Raw genomic sequence first — 6,278 nt, 5'->3', positions numbered from 1 at the left:
CCTGCAGTCCCATGACAGCCCAGGCACCCCTAAGGTCCTGCAACACACCCAGGTGCCCAGAAGATCCTGCACCTGCCCTGCTGCCAGCTGTAGTCCTGCAACATGCCTTGGCACTCACCAAGGTCCTGTGACTTGCCCAGGTATCCACCTAGGTCCCATGACCCAGCCACGTACTGGCCAAGGTCATGCCACCAGCCTCCATGGACAGAGACTCACCAAACCCCCTGTCTCAGCTTCCAACAGTGGCCTGGGCACCAAGCCCCTACTCTGAACAAATATCCCCCAGCACCGGCTCGGACTACGACAACCGCAGTGGAATGGGATGATGCAGGAGAACAGCTGTGTTACGGGCTGTCAGTGCATCCACCCCTCTCCTGCTGGGTCAGTCCTCTGGAGCAGGACATAAAAGCACTGTCTATGGACATCTCCTTCTCACTAAGTAGGACAAGTCCCAGGAAAGGAGACCAGGTGTTCCACAAACCTATCAGCACTGAGCTGAGAGAATAAGTTGTAGATGAGAAGAAACCAGCAAAAGAATTCCGGCAACATGAAAAAACAAGCTATTTTGACACCCCCAAAAGTTCACAAAAGACCCACAGCAATAGACTTCAACCAAATGGAAATTGTCTAAATGTCAGGAATAGAATTAAAAATATGAATGGCAAATAAGATGAATGAGATTGAAGGGAAAGTTGAAAACCAACACAGAGAAACCAAAAAAATATTTCAGGATGTGAATGAAAACTATGAAAAACTCACTAAAGAGACAACATAAGAAAAGATATAATAGAACTTAAAGAAATGAAAGAGTCATTTGGAAAATTACAAAATAGAGCTGAAAGCTTCAACAATGGGCTAGACCAAGCAGAAGAAAGAATCTCAGAGAGAGAAGACAAGGCTTTTAAACTAACCCAGTCGGTCAAAGATACAGAAAAAGAACAAAGAAGAATGAACAATCACTCAGAGAAATGTGGGACTGTATAACACGAGCCAATATACAAATTATAGGTATCCTGGAGGGAGAAGAAGAAAAAGCAAAAAGCATGGAAAATTTATGCAGGGGAATTATTGAGGAAAACTTCCCTGGTATCAGCAGAGATTCAGATGTCCAGATACAAAATGGTCACTGGGCACTGGGAAGATTCACAGAAAATAGGATATCTCCAAGACACATAATCGTCAACTTGCCCAAAGTCAACATGAAGGAGAAAATTCTATAAGCGGCAAGACAAAAGCAACTACTAACACACAAAGGAAAACCCATCAGACTATAGCACACATCTCAACGGAGATCTTACAAGCCAGAAGGAATTGGGGCCTCATTTTTTTACTCTTTTGAAATAAAACAACTGCCAGCCAAAAACTTTGTATGCTGCAAAACTAAGTTTCATAAATGAAGGAGAAATAAAGACTTTTCCAGGTGAGCAAACACTAAGGGAATTTTTCACTACTAGACCTGCCATACAAGAAGTGCTCAAAAGTACATTATACATGGAAAAGAACAATAGATACCCACCAGAGTAGAACCACCCAAAAGTTAAAGCTCATAGCTCTTATAAAATAATAGCACAAGAAGGAAAAAAACCAAAAAGATATCACTCCACATGATAAACAGAATAGCATCCTACATATCAATACTAAAACTGAATGTGAATGGTATGAATGCCCCACTAAAAAGACATAGACCAGGTGAATGGATGAAAAAACACAACCCAAGTACTAGCTGTCTCCAATAAACACATCTAAAGCACAAGGACTTGCAAAGATTCAAGTGAAGGGATAGAAAAAAATATTCCATGCAAATGTAAACCAAAAGTGAGCAGGTGTAGCCATTCTCATATCAGATAAAATAGACTACAAACAATGGTAAAAAAAAAAAAAGACAAAGATGACCATTGTATAGTGAGAAAGGGAGCAATTGAAGAAGAACACATAACAATCCTAGCTATATATGCACCTACCATAGGAGCTCCCAGATTCATAAAGAAAATTCTACTAGGTTGGCCGGGCGCGGTGGCTCACGCCTGTAATCCTAGCACTCTGGGAGGCCGAGGTGGGCGGATCGTTTGAGCTCAGGAGTTCAAGACCAGGCTGAGCAAGAGCGAGACCCCATCTCTACTAAAAATAGAAAGAAATTATATGGACAGCTAAAAATATATATAGAAAAAATTAGCCGGGCATGGTGGCACATGCCTGTAGTCCCAGCTACTCGGGAGGCTGAGACAGGAGGATCGCTTGAGTTCAGGAGTTTGAGGTTGCTGTGAGCTAGGCTGACGCCACGGCACTCACTCTAGCCTGGGCAACAGAGTGAGACTCTGTCTCAAAAAAAAAAAAAAAAAAAAAAAAAGAAAATTCTACTAGGATCTAAGCAAAGAAATAAACAGTAGCACCTTAATTGTAGGGGACTTCAACACCCCATGGACAGAACTGGACAGATCCTGGAAGCAGAAAATGAAAAAGGAACACTGGACTTAAATGGGACTCTAGAACAAATGGACCTAGCAGACATTTACAGAACATTCTACCCCAAAACTACTGAATATAAATTCTTCTCATCAGCACCCCATGTGTACATTTTCCAAGATAGAATATATCTTAGGCCACAAAACAAGTCTCAGCAAATAAAAAAAAAAAAATCATACCAAGTATCTTCTCAGACAACAGTGGAATAAAACTAGAAATCAATTCCAGGAAAAACACTCAAATCTACACAAGTTATGGAAATTAACCTACTGCTGAATGATCCTTGGGTAATGATGAAATTAAGATGGAAATCAAGATTCCTCAAACAGAACGATGAAGGGGACACAAGCTTTTAAAATCTATGGGACACAGGAAAAGCAGTCCTAAGGGGAAAGTTCATAGCCTTAAATGCTTACATCAAAAATACAGAAAGATCACAAATTAACAATATAAGGTCACATCTCAAGGAAAAGAAAAAGAACAAACCAAACTCAAAGCCAGAAAAAGAAAAGCAATGAGAAGTAAACGAAATGGAAACCAAAACAATAATACAAAGATCAATGAAACAAAAAGTTGGTTCTTTAAAAAGATAAACAAAGTTGACAGATCATTAGCCAGAATAATCAGAAATAGAAGAAAAGGACTCAAATAAGCTCAATTAGAAATGAAAAAGGAGACATTATAACTAATATCATAGGAGAAAAAAGCATGTGTGAATACTATGAAAATCTCTGTACACACAAACTAGCAAACCTAGAGGAAATAAACAAATTTCTGGAAACCCAATCTCCCAGGCCTGGATCAGGAAAAAATAGAAATCCTGAAAAGATCAGTAACAGGCAGTGAGATTGAAGCAGTAATAATAATAATAAAAAAAATTCCCAACTAAGGAAAGCCCTGGACCAGATGAACTCACAGCCGAATTTTACCAGATCTACAAAGAACTGATACCTATCCTACAGAAATTATACTGTAATTATTATACCATAATATCAAGAAGGAGGTAATCTTCCCTAACTCATTCTATGAAGGCTGTATCACCTGAATACCAAAACCAGGAAAGGACACAACAAAAAAAGAAAACTACAGACCAATATCCCTTATGAACATAAATGCAAAAATCTTCAACAAAATACTAACACACCTAATTCAACAACACATCAAAAAGATAATTTATCATAATCAAATGGATTTCATCCAAGGATCGTCAAATGGGTCATCGAATAAGTCGAATGAAAATGGGTCCCTCCCACCAAAAAATTCCCTGAAGACGTCATCTGGGTTACGGAATGTGAAGCCAAACCCAAATGGATTGTCAAAATGACTTCCACCTCCTCCACCACCATTTAATCCTTCTTTGCCGTACTTGTCATAGATGTCCCGTTTTTTAGCGTCTGATAACACCTCATACGCCTTGGCTACTTGTTTGAATTTTCTCTCTGCTTCTTCCTTATTCTCGGGATTTTTATCCGGGTGCCACTTCAGCGCCAGTTTTCGATACTCCTTTTTAATATCTTCGGCTGAGGCATGTCTCTGCACGCCTAGAACTTCATAATAATCCACCATGTTTTAACTGATTGTAGGAACAGGTCCGAGGACACGGGCGGCCTGCGGCGAGAAACAGGGAGGGGGCGGTGGCCTGGGGCTCCTCTCGGCTCTGGGTCGGCTGTGCTGGTCAAGACCCAGATATTCTAATTTAGAGTGAATAGTTTCTCTACTACAGTATGTAATCATGGAACAAACAAAAATATACCCCATGAATGATTATTTTCATTGCTCAATAGTTTAGTTTCACCAGTGAATTTTATTCTAAAATTTCAGATGTAATGAATGCTACCTCGTATGTTCCATAATACACAAGAAATCAGGTTCAAAAACTATATATAGGAAATTTTAAAATAATCCTGCATGACAGAAAAGTTCAAGACACTTAAATATTTTGCCTTCCTCCCCAAACAAAACCATTTCCCTACCTCAAGGTCCAACATTGATGCCATTATCCAACTGCTATGTAATATATCTAGGCTGTCTTTCTAAATGGCTCAAGAAAAACACAACTAAATGGTACTGTAAAATTGGAAGCTCTATGACTGCCTTATTCATGGGATTGCCAGATTAAGCAAATAAAATACAGGATATCCAGTTAGATTTTAATTTCTTATAAACAAGGGTTAGTTTTTTAGTATAAGTATGCACTAAATATTGCAGATGCCATGCTTATACTGTAAAAGTTACTCATTTTATCTGACATTCAAAAAAACCCGAGTATCTGTATTTTACCTGGCAACCCTACTGAATTCACTCATTGCCATTTCACATACACTGGATTTGGTAAATTTACCCTCTTTGCTTTAGATGAATGTCTCTAGAAGCATGGCTTTCAGGTGAGCCATCTTCCCGGTACACGTTTCACGTTTGGGGTTTTAGCACTATCATTCTTGGTCCTAGAAATCCAGTAGTCTCTAATTATCCAGTAGGCCAGAAGAAAGGTGTAGTGGAATAGGCAATGGCTTAAGTCAGACATATTTGGGTCTTGTTTCATATTTAAGCTTTTCCAATTACTAGCTGTGTGACATTACACAAGATATTAATTTCTGTGAGCCGCAGTTACTTCTTCTATAAGAATACGAATACCTACCTCATAGAGTAGCATGATGATTATGTGAGACTGTGACAATAAACTCTATAGCATCATGCTTCTTATCAGTAGACACTCAAAATGTTAGCTAAAGAAAAGCCAAAACAGTTTCATGTGGACAGCTACCTTGCATCTCCATATCTGTCTTTAGAGAAAGATATTAATATGTTAGTTAAGATTTATCATGTCTATTTATCAGTGAGTAGAGTTTGAACGGAAATCAATGGGTCCTTATTGTAAATATCAGGTAACTTAGGAATTACCCATTTAGCATCATAGAAATCAATATTAACAGTCTGCCATACTACTTTGTTAACTGATTTTAATCTAACCACTTTTAGGATTTAAAAGTCTAAGGATTTTAAGATGAAATAATTTGTATGTCAAATATATAGGTCTTTGGAAAGGAATAATAGTACGAGTGCTTTATTGCTAACAACTATTTTAGAGATGTTTAGCTCATCTACCTATATTTGGGCAATTCTTTGTTGAATTTGCAGGCATTTGAAATCAGATTATGTAAAAAGTAAAGGAGATAATGAGTAGTCAGTAGGCTCCAAAGACTGAGATTTCAATAATTCTCAAAGTGAAAATGGTGGGGAGGAAAACAGCCTTGAGGTCTAGAAGACTATCAGCAAAAAGCAGGTCAGGGAAAAAACAGAAATCGTGTTTTCAGATGTTGCAGCTGTCAACTTGAACAGATTCACAGCTGAAACGGAGCTCCCGATGGAGCAGTGAGGTGGAACTTGGGTTTAAGTTTTGTTAATCCACTTGGTTAAAAAGTCTTTTTATTGGAATAATTAATGCCAAGGCCTCAAGCTAGCATATTGATTAATTATCTTTTGCAGGCCTCTAGGATACCCTGTTTCTCTTATTTTGAGAAGAACAGGGGCTGAAGGTGATCAGGGAGTAAATGGGGCCCTGATTCGGCAGTCTATGAATCTCTGCAGGTTTTAATTGTAGAAAGATAACATCAGGCAGAGAGACTTAGCATGAAAAACAACCACGATTATCCTAAAAATTTGTATTGAATATTATCCCGGCCATACCAAGCTGCTTCTTATTTGGGATGATTATATAAAAGAGTTGAAAAGTCCTGCACAAAAGCACAATTCTTTTGAGTTTCTGTTCTTCAGGCCAGTTTATCCTTAAGACAAGCTAGCACAAAAGAAAGTTC

The 6,278-nt window shown here is 38.5% G+C and overlaps 1 pseudogene; it reads right to left on the bottom strand.

Moving 5' to 3' along the window:
• Positions 1-3,645: 3,645 nt before the first annotated feature.
• Positions 3,646-4,081, bottom strand: LOC138378937 (dnaJ homolog subfamily B member 6 pseudogene; annotated as a pseudogene).
• Between the last annotated feature and the right edge of the window lie 2,197 nt (positions 4,082-6,278).

Source organism: Eulemur rufifrons, chromosome 30 (assembly GCF_041146395.1).
Source record: "Eulemur rufifrons isolate Redbay chromosome 30, OSU_ERuf_1, whole genome shotgun sequence".
NCBI lineage: Eukaryota > Metazoa > Chordata > Mammalia > Primates > Lemuridae > Eulemur > Eulemur rufifrons.
This window is presented reverse-complemented; position numbering and strand designations above follow the sequence as displayed.